Source organism: Saimiri boliviensis, chromosome 1, assembly GCF_048565385.1.
Source record: "Saimiri boliviensis isolate mSaiBol1 chromosome 1, mSaiBol1.pri, whole genome shotgun sequence".
NCBI lineage: Eukaryota > Metazoa > Chordata > Mammalia > Primates > Cebidae > Saimiri > Saimiri boliviensis.
Window position 1 is genome coordinate 13,742,772 of NC_133449.1, and position 22,382 is coordinate 13,765,153.

The window sequence follows — 22,382 nt, forward strand, 5'->3', positions numbered from 1 at the left end:
TTGTTCAAATTCTTATCTCAAAATAAATGGAAATTGCTACATGGCGTGAACTGTGGTTTTATAGCAGAGAGATCTTTAGGGACTGTATTATGAATTTGGCTATCATGAAAACAAGAGGAGGAAATGGATTCAAAAGATTCTCAAATATAATGAATCCTTTGCCCTCTAAGGATCTGTATATTAAATCTCTATCTACTATTCTGTTCCATCAATAAGTCTGGCAGTCCTGCTTGCATTATTGTAATTCTGTGTGAACTGCTGAAGTTTCACAGTGCCATTGATGTTAAGCACAGGATTGTGCTCTCATACATCTGTTTTAAAATATGTAGGCTTTAATTTTCTATTCTTTCACAGGAAAAATAAACTTAAAAGGAATTTAACTTTTCAAGGCTATAGCCCTCCCTCCATTCCCCTCCAACAATGTTTACTTATATTTTTTATTGGATGTTTAGTAATTTGGAAATGAATTTGGGAAAAACTGATCCCTTTGCAATTGCTGCCCAAGGTCTTGGTATAATTCTAAGACTTCAAATAAATTTTGGTAGTTTACCTCCAAAAATGTATATTTTTCAAGGTTAGGTAATTTTATACCTGGTGATTCCTATTGCCAATGAGATATTTTAAAGATTTTACCTTTTATATACATGTTAATTATTTTACATTGAAATAGCAAATTTTTTCAAATTTTAGGACATTATAAAATACTAAAAGTATATACAATATATAGTGGCATCTTAGAGTAAACCACTAAAGTCACCTTGAAATGTCTGCTTCTGTTATCTAACAGTACTGGTAGGTATTCAGCTATGATCCTATTTTAATGGCTTCATTGTCCTTTATTCTATGTATATAGAGGAAAGTATTTAATTTTTCAGTTTTTGAATATTTATGTTATTTCCTAGTTTATTATAAATGAAAATGTCAAATATAAAACATTTATTTAGATCTATGTTCATATTCTGAAATATTTGCTTTTTTAAAATCTCTAAAATGTAAAATTACTAGTTTAAAGGATATACGTGTATGTATCGCTCTGGGTACATATTTCCAAACTCAACTACAATGGTATATGAGAGTGCACAGCTTCCTAAATATTTGCCCAAACTTATTATCACTATTTTTCTTCTTCTTTTTGTCAGTTCATGGGGAAAATTGATAAATCATTATTCTTTCTAATTTTCATTTTTACTAATGAAACAGATTGATGATCTACTCATCATATCACTTCCATTTTATTTTTTGAATTCCCAGTTTATGTACAGATACAGAGGACTTTGTAGCTGGGGAAAAAAACATATAATGAAGATATTTTCCTAGCAGAAACCTAATTCCTTGGCTTAAGTAACTGTTCTGCCAGTTTTTGTCATGTAGAGCTGAGAATCCTTACGGACCCAACCTCCTGACTCCTGCTCGGGTCAGTCTAAGGCTGAGAGCTAAGCACTGATTAACCCAGTGCAGATGATCCCAGGGACAAGGAAGACAGTCTTAATGTCATTTTAACATTTGTAGTTCCATAGGAGAGGGCGAATTTTGGTCACAGTGACCTAGACATGCACTTTTCTTGAGAAATTTCTGTGCAGATGAATTTTGCAACAAGAGCTCTATAATAGAATTGGAAGTTATTAATTGCCAATTATAGTTTGGTCTTCATTTCACTTCAGCATGGAAGAGAGATAGGCCTGAGGATTCTGGCTTGTTCAATTTAAAAAGTGGGAGAATTTAATTTGTTTAAATCACATTTCTCCTAGGGAAAGACCAGAGACAACCTCATCAGTGACAGAGTTCATTTTTTAAAAAAATGGATTTGTTCAGTAGAAAATGACTTAAGTTAAAACAGGAATTAATACACTAAGGTGAAACTTTTGGAGATCTAAATCCTCCTTTAAATATCTCTTCCAACTCTACTAGCTATGTCCTGTTTAGATGATCAGAAACTTTTATCTTACTATACTAAATTAATTAATTTCCTCCCAGGAATCAAGTTTTATTATATAATAAATTTCATACTCTTATCTTTTGATAGGTTTGTTCAATAATGCTAATCATAATCGTAACAACAAAGGATTTTATGACATAGAGTAATTCTAAAATTCACCTTGTCTCACCATTTCAGTTTGCAGCTAGCAAAAAATTAAAAACAAAACGAAAAACTCAGTGAAGTGTGTCGAAATGCCCTTTGGTTACATTTCCATCTTCCACAACAGATAATGATACACTTCAGAAAAAACTGGGTTGTGGGCCGGGCACGGTGGCTCAAGCCTGTAATCCCAGCACTTTGGGAGGCCGAAGCGGGTGGATCACGAAGTCAAGAGATCGAGACCATCCTGGTCAACATGGTGAAACCCCATCTCTGCTAAAAATACAAAAAATTAGCTGGGCATGGTGGCGCGTGCCTGTAATCCCAGCTACTCAGGAGGTTGAGGCAGGAGAATCGCCTGAACCCAGGAGGCGGAGGTTGCGGTGAGCCAAGATCGCGCCATTGCACTCCAGCCTGGGTAACAAGAGTGAAACTCCGTCTCAAAAAAAAAAAAAAAGAAAAAGAAAAAAAAAGAAAAAACTGGGTAGTGTTTATGTATATATTCCCAAAACCTAACATGGCACTTTTTACCTACTTAAAAGGAATTATTAAATATCTAACACATATGAGACTATCTAAAAATTGAATATAACTTTCCAGGCAATCTCAAACTTGTAGTACTCTAACAGCAATTACTTTTATTACTACTACAAAAGCAATTGCTGATGTAAGTGAAAATTGGAAGGAGGGAAGTGTGTTTAATGCCACTTCATTATATTCACGTATTGATTAGCTTGTAAGATAAATTGCAAAATCATAAAATTATTATTAATTAATCAGGAGATCAAGGCATAGGGCAGCAAAATAGCAATTCTTTTTACATCACTTCTGGAGAATCTTAATGCTTAATGTTCATTCTTCAAATTTCAAATGAATAGCAATATTTATACATGAACTCACCCATTTGGTTAATAAATGTTAACTGAGCACCTATTAGGTGTCAGAAATCTCATGAAGTGCTGAAGAAACCGAAGTAAATAAAGAATGCTTGATAACCTCAAGAAGATCAGCATATTCTGGCAGCAGGTAAACAGATGAAAAAATGATTACATCATGTCTGAGAAATGCTGAAATAACAAAAAGTAGTTATTATGGCAACACCTAATCCACCCTGAACATGTTAGCAAAGTCTACTGAGAAGAGTCAATGATGCCTGGTCTTGAATGAAAGGAAATGACTATTAATTAAACCACAAGTAGGTCTACATAATATGCTCACATCCTGGGAGACAGTGTAATTCAGTAACGGAATTAAACCTAAACAAAACAAAGTTTAAAAAATTTCAACTGAAGCTGGCCACCCCTGTAATCCCAGTGCTTTGGGAGGTCAAGGTGAGTGGATCATGAGGTCAGAAGTTTGAGAACAGCCTGGCCAACATGGTGAAACACCATCTTTACTAAAAATACAAAATATTAGCTAGGCGCGGTGACAGGTACCTGTAACCCCAGCTACTGCAGAGGCAGAGGCAGGTGAATCACTTGAACCCAGGAGGCAGAGGTTGCAGTGAGCCAAGACTACACCATTGCACGCCAGCCTGGGCAACAGAGTGAGACTCCGTCTCCAAAAAAAAAAAAAAAAAAAAAAAAAAAAAAATTATGACAGGACTAAAAGTTGGTTTAGATTGTATTTAAATTTAAATAGAAGCTCTAGTACTCACTTTGTGATCTTGGGCAAGTCACGTAGACTCTCTGAGACCTTGTTGCTTCAACTGGCAAATAGAGATAAATCGAATCGACCTCATGTTGTTGAGAGGATTAAAAAAGTACCAAATAGAAAGTAACTAGGATAATTACTTCTACTGGAAATATGGTACCAACTGAATAAAACACATTAAACATTAAACTGAATCATGTAATCAAAAGGCAAAATATAATACATGTGTAAGGTGTTAACTCTTCTGTGAATATACAGGATAATTCAAGAGATATACAGTGATACAGTAAGAGAATGTAAAATATGACATATCTTATAACAATGTGTAATGCAATTTGATGTTAGGTATAATACTACCATGTATTTAACACTCAAAATGTTACATATTATATCATTGAATTCTATTACATAATGGAAAAATATTAGGAAAAATCAATAGTATTGTCAATAGCATCAAAAACAAGCAAAGCAATAACTACCATTTATTGAGACCTCAGCATGCACTAGAAACTAAGCTTGAAAACTTTATGAAATGCACTATTTTCATTCATTGTCACAAATAACCTTGTGAAAGAAGTCTTATTCTTAGTCCCGATGTTGCACATACAGATATTGAAGTGCAGTTGGATTAAAAATACAACTCTAAAAACCTATTGTTAATAAATGGCAGAGCCAGAATTAAAACATGGACCACCTCTTTAACATTCTACTATGTGTTCCTGGAAATAAATAAAATAAGGGCATATAACTGGCCGGTGAAATGGGTAGAATTCTTTCCTAGGTGTTGAAGAAAATGGTTTCCCATCTCTCTGTGCCTCCCTCTCTTCATGTCTCCCTTCCTTCCTAAACATATGTTACTGTTCATATTCTGGGGCTGCAGGTTATAATTTTTGAGCTTGTATTTTGTTTAAACTTTATTCTGGGATGAAAATATCAGGAACCCCATATTAGGATGAAGGAAGTAAGGTTCTAATTTCAGAGGTGGACTTTAGACAGGTACCAAAGAATTCAGTAGTTAAAGTAAACAATATTTAATGTAGCCTTTAAAAAACACAAAAATTAATGAAAAATTCCATAGTCCAAGATGAACAAAATATTGAGATTTAAAATAAATATAAGATTCAAGACTGCATTTGTACCACCTAAATCTACTTGTCTTTACCTCATCCCGGCTAGAATTCTAATAAAGTTTTATTTACAAGGCAGGGGGGCAGCCTGTGGGCCATAGTTTGCCAATTTATTGAAAAAAATATTGCATTAAATATTACTTACCTAGAGTATCCAACATGAGAGGAACTTTGGGTAAACCACTAAGACTGCATGGAATTCAATCTAGGAAACTGAAGCTCTTTCATATAGAATTTAAATTTCAAATTAAGAAAATGCATCCAGATTTTATCGATTAGTTGAATTCCTGTATTACTATTGATGGCAGCAGTGGGCCCTCTGGAGTGGCTGCTGCCACTGTGCCAGCTACAGCAGGGAGGTGTGAGTGGTGGCAGTAAGAGTTGCTACGGAAGCAGCAGTGGTAGTTGTGGGGTCAGGGTGTACCCCATGTCCCCAAGGCAGCCGGGGCACACCCTGCCCCCCACCACTGCATGGCCGCTACCCTCCTGCCGCCATACAGAACCCACCCCAGGCTTAGAGCTTCTGCCTTTCTGGACCCTGGCCCTGCATCACTGCTCCTGCCTACTGCCACTGCAGCCATTGGGCAGAGAGGGGCCCCAAAGCAGAGCCAGGTCCAAGGCAGAGCTGGGCCTGGGGCAGTGCTACGCTTCCAGAGAGAGAGTGGGGTCCATAGCATGCGGCTGGGCCTGGAGCACACAGTTGGGGTCGCGCTTCAGGGAAAGTGGGAATAGCTAGCCTTTGCTTCAAGACCTGGCCAGCAGCAAGATCGCTATGCCCACACCGCCAAGGCGTCCGAGTTTCTGCACCTTGGGAGAAGGTTCTACTGCAGAGGCCACCTGGGTAACTGGGGTCTACCCCACACTGGGGTGACACTCCCAATGGCCAGACCAGGGCTGGCAATCCATTCCTAGAACCCTCCCTCCACCCGCAGGGCAGGGCCATGAGCCAGGCAGATTAGGCACAGGACCCAGGCGTTTCTGCAGTCTGTCCCCTTGGGGGCCTAGGAAGGCCCCTCCCCACTGCAGGCTACGGGGCGTCTGCCCCTGCTGTCTGATTTCTCCCCACTCCTACTGCCTGCTTCAATGTTGGAATGGGGTTGAGGCCAACCCTTAGTACTTTCACAGCCGGGACAAGTGTGCCCACACTCAGGACAGCGCTGACATGTCAGCCCCTTGCCACCTCAGTCCTTGAATCTCCAGTGAGGCCCCACCTTCAGGCCAAGGATGTCCTGAAGACTGGAGGCTGGTCTGAAGTGGGGAATTGTAGTGGCTTTCCCAGGCCACCTATGGCCACTCATGGGCCAGTCTGTGTGCATTTCTGCCCTCTGAGGCTCATAAAAGTCCTGGGCTCAGACAGAACAGAGCAAAGGATGGAGAGAGCAGAGGATGGAGAGATGATGAGATGAATAGATACAGAGAAGAACTATCTTCTCTACTAGGAACTGAACATTCAATAAGACCCCCGGGCTGCAGAGAGGAGCTACACCCTGTGGGGTCTCCTTTGTACACCCTGTGGGGTTCCCTTTGAGCTGTTCTGTCATTCAAAAAAGCTCCTCTTCCTCTTGTTCACCATCCACTTGTTTGTGTATCTCTTTCTTCCTGGTGACAGGACAATAACTTGGGGCCCACCAAATGGCAAGGCTAAAAGAACAATAACAGAAACAGGGCTGAGACATGATGCTCCTTGCGCACCATATTTCAGGTGAAGAAAATAAAAACAACCTGCAGTCCTTTGGAGAGCCCAGACCTGGGAGCATCTGGAGCCAAGGCTGTGACTTCCTCCTTGGGGTCCTGCAGCTCCTGGCATCTCCAAGCGTCCATGTCCCACCATGTTCACTGGTGCCAGCTATGGAAACTTCTTGCAGTGCCCCCGGTCCACCCGTAGCCTCGCAGACAGCTGGCACTGGTCCTGACACCTGGAGCTGCCTGCCCCACTGCAGCAGCCACAGAGGTTTCTGGCCAGAAAAGTGACACCACTTCACAGTACGACAAAGATAAAATTTAAATTAAAGCAAAATGTTTGCTCTTCAGATACTTCTTGAGTCTCAAATCGCTATTCATTTTGTCTCCATGACGTTATTTTTACTCATTTTCATTTAAAATGTAGTAACTGAGAAAGATTAGATAGATAGATGGGAGGATGGACAGATAGTAGATATATAGATGATAGATACACAGATAGATGAGTGTGTATTTTACTAAGATTTGTTCAATCTCCTTTAAGTTGGCATCTACTTGATTAAAATGTAAAGCAATATTAGAATTATGAGTACATTTCCTTATTAAAAATTTATTCTTGGAAATAAATAAATAGTGGTTCCATGTATAGAAGAGAAATGAGTATATTTTTCCCCCTAGGGAACTGTGTGTTTTTTTGTTTGTTTGTTTGTTTGTTTTTGTTTTTATACATGAAACTCAGGACCAATCTTTACTTCCTCTGCCTGGGACTGGTTTACACTAGTCCTGTCCCATTTCTCTTTCACTCAGTCCCCTTCCTCACCACATTACTACCCAAAGACAGACATAAATATGAGATCATTAGTCAAAAAACTATCTGGGTTTATTCTTTGTCTGAATGTGATTTTCTGAACCAAGAGTTACTTATCTCTGGTCCTAAGACATCTAAAATTTAATTCCTGTGACACTTGGGCAATACAGTACCCATAATTAGGACAATTTTTCCTCATTCTTACCTTTAAGGGTCTTGCCACCAGAAAAAGATACCCAGCATTCTTAAACAGAATTATAATAAGATTGGGGACTTTCATTTGCAAATACAAGATAAAAATTTCTTCAGTTTCATGGGCAATTTATAAAACCCTTTTTCTTGAGCTTAGATCAAACTGACAAATCTCTGACCTAATGCCCATAAAATAGGGACGTATTCAATAATATAAATACAAATGATACTGACGTCGAATTTTTCTAATAGTATTTGTAGGAACGCATTCTACACTCAGGTTTACCTCTTACAAACTGTGAATTTGGAAAAGCCACCTAAGTTCTCAGTTTTCTCAGGCAAAAAAAAAAAAAAAAAAAAAAAAAAAAGCTAAGCATGTGTCTATATAATTCCCACAAAGGAAAGGATTATTACAAGTATTTATAAGTATAAACTGGGGTCATGTATATAATTCAAGAGCTAAACCATAAACCAGTATTAATCGAACATACTTAATCTTGTGTCCCCATCTTCAAAGAGAACAGTGTGATGGGACACTGAATGTACATGCCATGGAGTCCTGAAATGATGGGGGCACAGTCTAAGCATTTTGCCCATTGGAAGACTTTACAGAAATTTATTATTGGATGTGCAGGGTTGTCAGGAACAGAGGCACAAGAAGAGTGTAGAGCTAATCAACGACTAAGAGTAACTTCTAATCACTGACTGCCATAAAGCTTCAGATTGTTTTAGTCTCCACACTTTGGGGTGAAGTCACAATTATTATTTTGAAATGGGTGCACAGGTTACATGCATTAAATGGAAAGATATGGAACAAGGGCAAGCATTGACTTACTCAGGTGAGTAGAAGTTGTTCCTAAACCACTGCTACACTTAGTCTGTAAAATATGTGTATCTCATGGTAAACCTGACCCTCTTTTCCCAGTTGGGGGTTGGAGGAAACATAACTTGTTATTTAGTTGCCTCTAGCCATTTAACAAACATTTTCTTAACCTTTCTATATGTCATACCTTTAAACAGGTATGGGAATATTTTATTAGCTGTGAGCTTATTGTCCTCTGTGAACTAGTAATATAATAATGATAGATAACATATAAATAAGTGCAACTGAAATTATAATAGAGCAGGAAATGATGAATAATAATGCATTTTGCCATTTACAAAGGACTTTCATTGGTTAACTTGATGATGACAGCAACTCTGTGAAGTTAGCTATCCTTCCATTACTTGTGTAGTTCTCCTTGTGTGTGTCCTACCATCTGCCTTCTGCCTGGCCTCTTTTGCAGCTAAATCTTAATCATGTGATCAAGATGTCAACAATCATAGGCATGCAGTTGGACTTCAGTTTGGAGCAATAAATGAAAGAGAGAGTTTTTGATACAGAGTAACATTTTCAGTGGAGTTTCTGGGAGGAGTGCAATTCATGGGACCAAGTGTTGATGTGACAAGCAGTCTTCCCACTAAACTTGGTGTGGGGTGGAGCTTTGGACTTTGATTGTTGGGTCTTAGTTTGTGCTAGTCAGCCTGTTCTTCCAGTGTTTCTATGGCTCCTTGGTATTACTTTAATATTTTAATTTTATTAAAGAATTGCATAAATCACCATTGTGGATTCTGTGGCTTGGAAACAAGAACTCTCACTATTACACCCATATATTACAAATGAAGAAGCTCGATTTCAAAAGTGGAGAGTTATTCAAGATAATGACTTCGAAAATGACTAAAGCGTAATTTAGCCTCTGACCTGTGGGACACCTAAGCCCTTTATCTTTTTCACCACACAATGTTTGCTTCATTCTCATAGCATGGCTAACAAATCAATCTATGAGGAATATTAGTATCTGTATACTCGGGGTCTAGTTTGGTTTAGGGCAAACCTATGGACCAGACTGCCAGGGACTGTTCTAGTTTATACTTCTATCCTTCTTTCCAAAGGTTTATGTTAAGTGCCATGGTGGAACTAAAATATTGATTCATTTCTCCATTAAGTTTTCCAAAATGTGTTGGACACTTTCTCTACCCTTAAGGGAAGTTCAGGGAAAGACATTTGACATAGATCCAGACTTTCCATCTGTCCTTTACTATTAGTGTGACCATGAGAAAAGTCAACAAATCTCCAAATCTCATGGATCTTGGCCTGATTATTATTAACGTGTCCATTGCTTTCAAAAATGTCTGAGTTTAGATGATAAATTATACGGTATGCCTAAGAGTAGTGTCTATATGTGTTCAACAAATTTCTGTTAAATTAAGAAAGCAATAGAGAAATATCATGAGCACATCATGACCTTTGAAAAATAATAACTGGGGTTGCATAGAGACAAAATCAACAGGGACCTCCTCACCTGGATTAGGGTCTCTTGGTGAACTATGTTGTCTATAAATGGAATAATTCTTCCCACTGAGCTAGCTTTCTCTAGCAGTTCAGATGGCATTCCTTGACATTGGTGCTATTTTTAGAATTATTGCAAACACACACACACACACACACACACACACACACACACACACACTCACACACCACAATGGCTTAGAAGCTAAAAGAAAGAAATAATATTGACATAATCACTTCCAAATCAGAAACTCAAACAGGTTACTATTTATATACAAAGGAAAACCTGTGTTAAAATCCTTGATTCACACTTTTGTAATTGACTCTAAAAAATAATGAGATGTTTCCCACCCGGGCATCAAAATCTATCAGTCAAAACTACAGTAATTTGTTTGCAGTATAATTATGTTTTGATAAATAAATTAGTAGTGCCTCATACAAGTTTTATATAAACAGAACTGTCTCATTTTTCCAATTAATAACAGAAGCTGTGTCCCAACATGTCCATGTGTTTTCTTGTTGAAATGGTACAGGAGCTCCCACAAAGGAGTGGCATTTATTTAAGTCTGAGAATGAGCAAATAGCTAAAATAAATGAGATCTGAATGAAATTATTACAAAATTCAGACTGACTTAAATCTATGTCTATGTCTTTATCCAGGCAAATATGCTAAAAAAAATTGGTTTTACTTTTTAATGTCAAAATACTCTCCCTACATACATAAGTTGCTCTATTGCTTTGAGTGAAGTAGTTCTACTGTACATTTATGATTTATATTCTGACTGCTTCCAAAGTAGACTAGAGGCAGCTTGCCACAAAGATGGAAGTGTAAATGTAGTTTTAGAAACAGACAGAAATGGAGATACCAATGTAGATATAAAAATACCCACGGGAAAGTTCAAATAAAAATAAAATAAAATAAGAAAATTTATGAAGAAAGGAGGTGGTAACTATGTCAGAAACCAATTTAAAATTTATTCAGGACTCCCCAGCAGCCAAGATAAAAAGGGAAAGGGAATTGATTACATAGCAACTAGGTCTCCCAGATTCACTCTGTAAAGTATTAATCATAATCAGTTCTAACAGGTTGCCCATCACATACTCCATGCCGTATCACAAAGAAGGCAAATTTGAGTTGTCAATCTTGGTTTCAGTGTTCTCTTTAGGATGACAATGACAAGTCCATGTGTTTTCACTCTCAGAAAAAATAAAGGACAGAAAGGAGAACTTAGATTCCCAAAGCGATTATAATTTGACATGAAACAGGCCCCCTTCTGTCCTTGCTACCTGGGTATTCTTAGGAAAATCAGCCAGTTTCTAAAAACAATCATTTTCCTCTATTCAAAAGTAGTGGCTAATAATAAAAACTCAATGGATTATTATCAAGCCAGTTCATGGCAATGTACCAGATAGCACTTTATGATCTGTAAAATGGCATGTAGACTTCAGCTGCTATTATTGTTATTGTTTATTAAAGTGCATGGAGGGTGAATATCAGAAAGAGGATTGATGCAGATGCACACTGGCGGATTTACTAGTGGTCAGCTCTATCAGTTTTTCTCAAGAACTTCTCATTCAACTGGGGCCCTCAGCACACTTGAAAAACCTCAAATTCCACCAAACCTCAGTACTGAATAATCTCACTTAACCCACAAGCTATACTCTTCTATGAGAAGACTCCAGACCTTGCATGGATCAATTTTTTGATGGTGAATCTGAAGCTCCAGTAAACATCAGCAAAGCGCAGAAGATGATGGAGAGAGGGGATAATCAGAACAGAGAACAACCTCACCAAACCTGCCTGCCTCTCCATGCCTGGTATCTGTCTCACGCTGCCTCTGTGTCTGACTTTCTCTTATGTGGTTCTTCCATTGGAACAAGCTGATCAATTCGCTATTTTTTAAAGAAGCAGCAGGCCATTTCTTAATTTGGTGTTCTATATCCCACAGTTTTGGGAAGAAGTAGATTTTGAAAGTGTACAGTCTTACTTCACAGAACGGGTGTACCTTTGTAAGCTTCATCAACCTTTACTGAAAAACATGTACAGGGGTATATTCTGTAAGTAACTTTTAATACTAATAAGTAATAACTGTCAGGTAAGTAATAAGTTGGTTCTTTATGTTCCATATCTCAGTTGATGCTCTCAGAAGTTCTGTCATATAGCTACTATTATTCCCATTTTACATGTCTGTAAACAGAGACTTAAAGAAAGCCAGCTTAAATGTCACCTGTTGAGAAAGGCTTTCTCTAACATCCTATCTAAGGTGACATTCCTAGGTTATTTTATGTCAAATCACCCAGTTTACTTGCTTCATAGCAGTTATTAGAATCTGTGTTGGTTCATCTGTTGACACACATTGTTGTGTATCCTCCCTACAAGCCTCTAGGCCCCAGCAGCAGGAGATGCCTATCTTGTCTGCTGGTATCTTTGGTGTCTTCCACTGTGACAATGTAGGCACAAAACAAATCATTGAATTATTGAATAAATAAATAAATGAACAAGTGACTCCAATGTGCAGGCACTTAAGAATATTCTTTCCACTTCAAACTATTCGTTTTTTTTTTTTCCTGCTGCAAAAGGCAGACATTAAGCAAATTATGAATGTCTCTTGTGTGCTAGCAAGAGTTTATTTTAAATTGGGAATGAGAGCATAAAATAATTTTCTATAGGTCACCGAAGACACTCTTAACATATTCCCAAAATGAAAGATAACTTTGGAATTTATGTGTCCACTTCATGATATTTAGCCCTTTGATCCTTGAAGACTTTTAGCTCTATTTGATCCAAAGCATGACTGAGAGCTTAAAAGAAAATGAATTGTGTTGATAAATATTTACTTTCATCTCTTTTCTATATGCCCAAGGGCTTCTTCTGTCTAAAGTATTTTAAAGGTAGAAATTAAGTTGATCGTTTGAATGGCTTTGTGAAAAGCCAAGCTAAAGAAAACCTTTTCAAGGTACAAGTATAAATGTTTTTTGTTGTGTTACTATCTATGAATTACTCCTAGATTGCTTTAAATGTAGGAATCTGATTTTAGAAATTCAGATGCCTAAGATAAAAAATCAACAAGCTCAAATAATGTGTTGTTATACAGGTGGTAAAAGCACACTTCTCTCCCATTATCTTTTGGTACACAATATTCTGTGCTACTTTTTGCTTTGAGCTTCGTGCTACCTTTCTCATGACTTGTACATTCCTGACAACTGCCCCCAATACAGACACACACACACATACGCCATCTTCATCTGAATAAATCCTACTCTAGTTCAGGATAGAACTCATATATGACTTTCCCAAGAAAGTCTTGCCGTATTAGCTCCCTTCCTACATTGTTTGTTTAGGCTCCTTTTCCTCCCTATTTCTGTAAAACATTTTTTATTGCACTCTTAACACCTTGTGCCTTTATCTGTTTAACTTTCTTACTTATGCAAGATCACTTACAGCAACAATTGTATCTTATGCATATCCGTACCCACAGTACCTAGCTCAATGCCTGATGAATAATAGGTTTCAATAAATATTTGTTGAATAAGTAATGAATGAGAAGGCTGAATCCAGTTTCTTTCTTGGAGAATGATGGGTGGCCAATAAGTCCTTTATCGCTATTAGGATGGCTCTGGCATGATTCTGGCCTAATTCTGGATCCTGATTTGAAATGAAAGCAATCAAATGACAAGTGTCAGTTAACAGGGCAGTGCGGGGCAGTAAGGCACAGTCACGGTGGAAAAATAAATTTGCCTGAATGGCAAAATAAATTTTCAGGTAGCTTTTAGCCTAGGAAAATAACTTAGGTGACTGCTCTCAATGCCACTAGAGCAGGACAGCTTGATGCTCAGAAGAATGTCATTAGAACAAGAGTGAGCCTCCTTAAACTTCAGCTTCCCCAAAGTTCCCTGTGAAGAAGTATAGGGAAGTAAGTAATAAAGGCTGAACCAGAATCGGGAAAGTTTTTAGAGAAGTTTAAACAGAAGGAATGTGAATTATCAGTGGTAATTTTCCAGTCTTATACAAAGAAGTACCAATTCCAGAACACATTGGCATAAGGCATGGACCAGAGCTAGACCCAGAATTGAAGCTGCAACATCGAATCACCAGGGTGAGGAAAGAAAAGATAACTTTTCAATAGCCTCACCTGACTAAGAATTCAGTCAGTTTCCTAGGGGTGGGGAATTAAAATTAGCAATACATATGCATACATGTCTATGCTATGTATCTGTTTAGTATGTAACCTGAGTAACACATTCTGCAGTGCAGTTTTATTCATGCTGTTATAGCAATCATACTTTGATTATGATTATAAAGTTCTGCAGTTCATGATTCCTGCAGGTAATATTAAAAGGTAATTTATGCCACACTCCAGGCCTACAGTAATTGTTAAATAATTATTTGCTGAATGGGTGTACGAGGCAATGAAAGTTGCTCTGGGATATTATTCAGGTTGACCAAGTTTCTAGTCCCCTCTTTCATTGTTTTGCATGCATGTGGCCCATCATCCACCTATGAGTTTTTAACTATTCTTGCTTGGATCATGCCTATGCAATTTACATACTTTTTTCTCAGCAGGATGCCTACCCTAACCCATTCTTCATGAAGGCAACTGCTACTTATTCTTCTAAACCCAACTCATAAATTACCATATCACTTTCTCTAGGGCACTTTTCTCGAGTGTCCCGTTTGGCATAATGTCCCAACTTCCTGGCCCCATGAGACCTTATATGTAGATGAATTTTATTTTATTTCATCTGTACTCCTTCAAAAGACATCCACATAGGTTTTACATTCTTTGCTATTACAAATAAATCTGCAGTGAACCTGCTTATAACTCATATTTTTTGCATATTTATACAGAATCCTCTGTAATAGCTTATGTCATTAAAATCAGTGCTTCTTGAAATAATTTGCTGTGAGTATGTCTGGGATGGTTTATGTTATATTTGCCTCCATGTTATCTTGGAAGTAGAAGTTTAAAGTCAATTGTGGTTCTTGTAATTTCTAGAAAATTATGTATATCATGTAGGCTTTACATTTTCAATGAGATTTTCTGTGTCTGTGGTTATTTTCTCATTACATTCTTAATTTTATGTATTTTTCACTCTTCTCTTCTACTACTTACTTATGTATTTATTTTTCTAATTCTGGGATTTATTTCTCAAGTCTCCTATTTTACCTTTTCCTAACTTACTAATTATTTTATCTTTATCGATTTTCACATTTTTTTCACTATAGTCATTTTTACTTGACTTTAAAATTCTTGTTGGAAGTTCAAATAATTCCTTTTTATTCTCTGTTATTATGGAATCAATATGCTAATGCTAAACATTTTCCTTCAGATAATAGCAGTTTTAATTGTCTCTGACATTAATGCTTATGATTACTTTTAGTTTTCAGTATTTTGTATTTAATTTAGTATATCTATTTTAATTTAGTATATACACTTAACTTCAAAATTTTATTATTTATCTGTACTATAGTTTTTTCATATTTTATTCAACTGTGATTTTGAGAGTTAAACTTATACTAACAAGCTGCTTCTCATACACAAACCTACACATTTGTATAAGTGATTATATGTGTGCACATGTGTGAGCAAATCGAACCCTGTGTAGTGATTTAGCAGTAATAGTGTCTGAGAAGTCAAATAAAAGAAGATTGTAGTTTTTCCTAACATCTTACTTGAAGAATTATTACGCCCTTAATTGGAGAGTATACTAATTTTATGTAATATTTTAAAGCATTTTCTGATAAAAAATAATTACTGAAACTACTTTCTCTTTTCATATGTAATTACCAATGATATTTCACATTAAGTACTGTTCTTCGCATGTTAATTCATTCAATAAGTATTTGTTTGAGTACCTTCAATTCTCTTCTGTTCAAATCCCAATACAATGTGCACAGGATACAATAATAATCACAGGAGACATGGTGGATCCATTGCTTACCGTTAATCATTCAATGCCGGAGATTCCATGTCAGTGAGGAGTTATTCAGTTTCTGAAGGTTGCTTGATTTTTTCCAGTATTACATTTACTAGACATACTTATTTTCCTACAACGCTCTGGAAAACTCACTTTTCGTTTTGTGCCATTCCATATGCAAATGGGGATCTATCTTCCCTGTCCATAGGCAACTTTTTCCCCTATGAGTTTGCATAACATTTTCTTCATTCTTGAATTTTAATTACCTCCCCAAATTTAATTTCAATCTTGATCTTTAAAAATTATTTTTTCAAAAGCCAGTGATGCCTTGCCTAATATCCTTTTGCTGTACCTGAATTTGTCTATAGGCACAGACAGTTTTCAGGATTCTTTCAGTTTCTCACCTCAAACGCTTAAGGTTTTTTCCCTCTCCTCTTCCTTTTCTAAAGGCTTTCTTCAGCACCAGGAAGTTGTTTGGCAGCACGGGAAGGTTAATGCCCCAGAATTCACCTCTATCAATGGAAGATGGGTGTCTGGTGCTAAATGGCTCTGTCTGCTTTCTGGTGGGATTATGCCAAAGTATGCTGCACATTGCACTTCTGAGGCCAAAGGGTCCATCGTGGAAATATGCTCATTACAACACCTTTCCCCTGTCGCACATTCTCCACTTCTGTCCTTGTATCCTGAGATAATTTTGCCAAGAAACTACCTGCACCTGTTTTCATTTCAAATCATCATAAACATCACATATGTATATCTTAGAGAAAAAGCCTTTTCTATTTGATAACTTCTACTCTAAAAATAGTTTGTTTATATTATTTAATAATCACAATAATCTAGGAAGCACCTAACTTTCATGTAGTATGTTTCATTTCTAACTGCTTTTTGTTTGGCTCACTTCAACTTCATTTTTCAGAATTTTTAAAAGCTAGTCCTCAGCATAGCTGACTATTTTCTTTAAGTCAATTCCAGACATTGCTGGTTCTGATTTGATTTTAAATACTACAGCATAATTTGTTTTAATTTTCTTCCTTAGTGCTGCTATTTTTCACTTCATCCAGTGCTCTTAATCTTGGATCTGCTATTGGATGTCTTGTATTTTGTCTCAGGCTGGATTTTTTTTTCTTATTATTATTATGCTTTAAGTTCTGGGGTACATGTGCAGGTCATGCAGGATTGTTACAAGGGTAAACACATACGATGGTGGTTTGCTACATCCATCACCTATATAAGGTATTTTTCCAAATGTTATCCCTCCCCAATATCCCCACCCCCTGCTATACCTCCCCTAACCCCCCAACCCCCCAACAGACCTCAGTGTGTGATGTTCCCTTTCCTGTGTCCATATGCTCTCATTGTTCAACAACCACTTATGAGTGAAAATATGCAGTGTTTGGTTTTCTGTTCTTGTGTTAGTTTGCTGAGAATGATGGTTTCCAGCTTCATCCATGTCCTTGCAAAGGACATAAACTCATCATTTTATATGGTTGCATAGTATTCCATAGTGTATATGTACCACATTTTCTTTATCCAGTCTATCATTGATAGGCATTTGGGTTGGTTTCAAGTCTTTTCTATTGTAAACAGTGCCACAATGAACATACCTGTGCATGTGTCTTTATAATAGAACGATTTATAATCCCTAAGGTATATACTCAGTAATGGGATTGCTGGGTCAAATGGTATTTCTAGTTCTAGATCCTTGAGGAATCACCACACTGTCTTCCACAATGGTTGAACTAATTTACACTCCTACCAACAGTGTAAAAGTGTTCTTATTTCTCCACATCCTCTCCAACATCTGTTGTCTCCAGATTTTTTAATGATCACCATTCTAACTGATGTGAGATGTTATCTCAATATGGTTTTGATTTGCATTTCTCTAATGATCAGTGATGATGAGCATTTTTTCATATGTTTGTCTGCTGCATAAATGTCTTCTTTTGAAAAGTGTCTGTTCATATCCTTTGCCCACTTTTTGGTGGGTTTTTTTTTTCCTTGTAAATTTGTTTTAGTTCTTTGAAGATTCTGGATATTAGCCCTTTGTCAGATGAGTAGATTGCAAAAATTTTTTCCCATCCTGTTGGTTGCCGGTTTACTCTATTGTTACTTGCTTTGCTGTGCAGAAGCTCTTAAGTTTAATTAGATCCCATTTGTCTATTTTGGCTTTTGTTGCCATTGTTTTTGGTGTTTTGGTCACGAAGTCCTTGCCTATGCCTATGTCCTGAATGGTATTGCCTGTTTTCTTCTAGGGTTTTTATGATGTTAGGTCTTATGTTTAAATCTTTAATCCATCTGGAGTTAATTTTTGTATAAGGTGTAAGGAAGGGGTCCTGTTTTCAGCTCTCTGGACGTGGCTAACCAGTTTTCCCAACATCATTTATTAAACAGGGAATCCTTTCCCCATTGCTTGTTTTTGTCAGGTTTGTCAAAGATCAGATGGTTGTAGATGTGTGGTGTTACTTCTGAGGCCTCTGTTCTGTTCCACTGGGGGAGTCGAATCCTGAGTGAACTCCCATTCACAATTGCTACAAAGAGAATAAAATACCTAGGAATAAAACTAACAAGGGATGTGAAGAACCTCTTCAAGGAGCACTACAAACCACTGGTCAAGGAAATAAGAGAGGATTCAAACAGATGGAAAAACATTTCATGCTAATGGTTAGGAAGAATCAGTATCATGAAAATGGCCATACCATCCAAAGTAATTTATAGATTCAATGCTATTCCCATTAAGCTACCATTGACCTTCACAGAACTGGAAAAAAACACTTTAAACTTCATATGGAACTAAAAAAGAGCCCACATAGGCAGGACAACCCTAAGCAAAAAGAACAATGTTGGAGGCATCATGGTACCTGACTTCAAACTATACTACAAGGCTACAGTAATTAAAACAGCATGGTAGTATTACTAGGCTGAATTCTTTAGAAAGCTGACTCTAGTCAAGTTCAGCACAGGATGTTTATTAGAAAGTGATCTTGGGATCAACACCTGTGAAAGGTAGAGAACTAAATCAGTATTGGGCAGAGGCAGAATTCAAGCTCTGCTGTAGTTTTAAATAATAGTGTCAGTCAATCTCACAAGGAGCTCTGGAACTGAAATAATTTATTAGTGAGGCCCCCTGTGGGGCCATGTTGGGCAGAGCTTTATTCTTACCATGATTGGTCAGTGGATGTTTGCCACCATGAGAAGAGCTTGGATTTGTGCTATATGGTTCTCTGCAGCCAAGGCAACCCCAGACTGACACAGCTTTTTGCTGTCATCACACCAGCAGCAAGTCCTCTCTGAGGGAGATCTGGATGCCACATCTCCAAATAGATTATAAATTATCCTCCAATTATTAGTTTTAATTGATATTTATTTTCATTTCCTTGAGGGTGCCATTCAGTATCTGTTTAACATTTTTGTTTGTTGATTTGGATATTTCCTTAAAGAACTTCATTTTTCATCATTATTAGGAATTTGGTTTTCTTTTGTGTGTGGAGTGGCATGTCTCGTATTCTCCTCTAGACTAGTCATTTCTGCTTGTTATTTTTTACTGAATAGACAGGTTTTTATTATCCATCTCTTGTCCCAAGAATATTGTGAATGGGCTTGTCTTATTTTTGCTTTCCATTTGACTGGGCACTGGTTTCCAATTTTTTCTCTTGAAATTCATATTGAAGAGGTGGATGTTTTGGGATTCCTGAGTAGTCATTGTATCTGTGAGTGGACAGTGTGCTGTGAGTATCAAGGGAGGGCCAATTGTATCAGTGACCAGGTGCCTGAAGCTTGCATTGTTTACATAAGCCATTCCCTTGCCTGAAACACTCTTCTTTCTGATATTTACCTGGTACTTGCAGATTCATTCTTCAGTTCTTGGCTCAGAAGCCACTCCTCAGGGATGTTGTCCTGATCTCTCTAACCAGCTTATCCTTCCAATTATAAATACAAACAGTGGGTCTTGATGAGAGGTGGACGTGATTAATTAAACTGACCTTTAATAAAGGAATATTTGCCAATCACTTAGTTGTCTTTGGGAATATAAAGTTGACTAAAACACAGAACACGTCTTCCACATTTTCTATTTTATTTTAACATGTTTACACAGCACTTTTCACATTTCCCCTTTTGCTGGCTTTGGTGTCATTGTTTAATGAATATATTTCTGTCACTGGACATGAGATAAAAGATGAACTCTGTTCATGCACCCTTAATTCTCAGTATCTAACAGTGCCTGGCACTTAGGCAGTACTCCTTGATAAAGTTCAGCTGAATGTAATGTTTAAATAAATTTGTGAATTTTAAAAACAAATTAAGCAACAAAACAAGATTGTTCTGGATACCAAAAGTTGGCTAACTAGACTTCCAGATTCATACATCTTCTTACAAATGCTTGTTTCCTAGGCTTTGAAATGCAAACGTGTTTAAAGGTACACTAATGATATTATCAAATATCTGCTAAAGACCTGTGGTATTCAATGCTATTGTTGGAAAAAGGTAAAAAGCACAGTTCTTGGCTTTGAAGAGCTTTCCACCTGAGATAAAACACTATCTGGACCAATGACACATCTAAAGAAGTGTGTGTCAGTCAGAAATACCAGACAATTCATGCATATTAATCACATTGATGAAGGTTTAAGATGAGTAGTGTGAAAATATACTTATTTCTTACAAATATTTTCAGACTAGTAAGAAAGAATTCAGATATTTTAATGTTGAACCAATTTATCACAAAAGCGTTAGTGATTTTTTAGGTGATTGGAAAAGTGTGCTTTTGCCTTTTTGTTGTGAAACATCCTAAAATCATCCAAGGGTAATTCACCCTTTAAATTTTAAATTTCATGTTGTCATTTTTAAAAATCAGTTTTTCACAACCTTCAAAGAGTTTTTACAGGTGAAATTTGTACAAATAAATTTTCTTCTAAAGTTGCATATTTTCAAAACAGTATATTTTGTGCACTATAAAGTATAAGTCCAATCTTAAGAAAGCTGAAATATTTTTACTGGTGAATATTTGAAATATACTTATGTTCTGGTGACCTGAAAAAGTATCTCATATTGTCCATAAATGTCTATACATTTTAAATACTTTGAAATATTTTCCAGGAGGAAACTAATGCTCTTAAAAATCTTTATTTTTTTCTTAAAAAAATTCTCCATTCTCCTTCCCCTGGAAAATAATGGAATGCTGAGTTTATGTGTTTGACTATCAGTCCTTTTTCCCCTTGGAGCTCTTTTTCTTCTCAGACAACATCTCAAACTCCTTTTATTATGTCTTCAGTCTGCGTATTTCAATTTCCATAAAAAGTGTTATTTTGTTCAAAATGGCAAATTGAGCATCCTTTTAAAAATCACTTCTCATTAGAACTAAAATCAAATACTTTTTTGGAAAACATAAATTTCTTACTTCTGTAATTAGCACACTTCTAACTTAAACAGAAATTCACTGAGGGGAGTAAGAAGTTTACTGTCACGTCATTAATCATTTGACATTAGAAAATAACTAATGAGGGGCCGGGCACGGTGGCTCATGCCTGTAATCCCAGCACTTTGGGAGGCCGAGGCGTGTGGATCACGAGGTCAAGAGATCGAGACCATCCTGGTCAACAAGGTGAAACCCCGTCTCTACTAAAAATACAAGTGGTGCGTGCCTGTAATCCCAGCTACTCGGGAGGCTGAGGCAGGAGAATTGCCTGAACCCAGGAGGCAGAGGTTGCAGTAAGCCAAGATCGCACCATTGCACTCCAGCCTGGGTAACAAGAGCAAAACTTTGTCTCAAAGTAAAAAAAAAAAAAAGAAAAGAAAAAGAACTAATGAGTGTGAAATAGTTTCCGAAAAGTTGGAATGAGCCATTCTTTACTTTAAAAAAAATTCAAATAACTCTTATTCTTATTTATTTAATTTCTAACATAAAGTCTTTAATGAATCTTATGATGATAGACTATTTTACTGAAATATATAGATCAATCAGCCAGTTTTACAATAATGAAAGTCCCCAAAAGAAAAGGTGATTTATTCAGTATATTAGAGTTCTTAGTTGCAAGCAATAGAGGCTAAGTAGGAAAAAATTATGCAAAAGAATATTGAACAGGTCTCTGAAAGAGTAGGATCCCAGATTTGGGGGTAAAAGTCAGGAGAATAACTAAAATCATGTCACAACACTGGTTCACTATTAAACTACTGTCTTGCCTGTTGGGCATATGTGACATAGTTTGCAGTACCAATCCCAGCCCCTGGACACTAAGCAGGTCCCACTAGACTCACAGCCATCACCATCTCTAGAAATTCACTGCATGACGACTGCTCCCTTCCTCACTGAAATTGATCTTATGGTCTCTATTTTTTTTGCATCCTGCAGGGGATGATTCAAAATATGGGCAAGCAAAATCAATTTGGTATAGTTTGGGTCATGTACCAGAATTGCAAGAAAAAGTACAAAAATGGCTAGAAAGGTCATAATGTAGGATTTTCAAGTTCTGTAGTGAGTGGCAAGTTTTGTCTAATAATTTGGGAATTTGATACAGTGCAGTTCAATCCAGTATATTAGTACCTATAAAAAGGGGGTTAATATACTGGATAGAATTGCACAGTAAGAAATATTCTCCTCTTTCT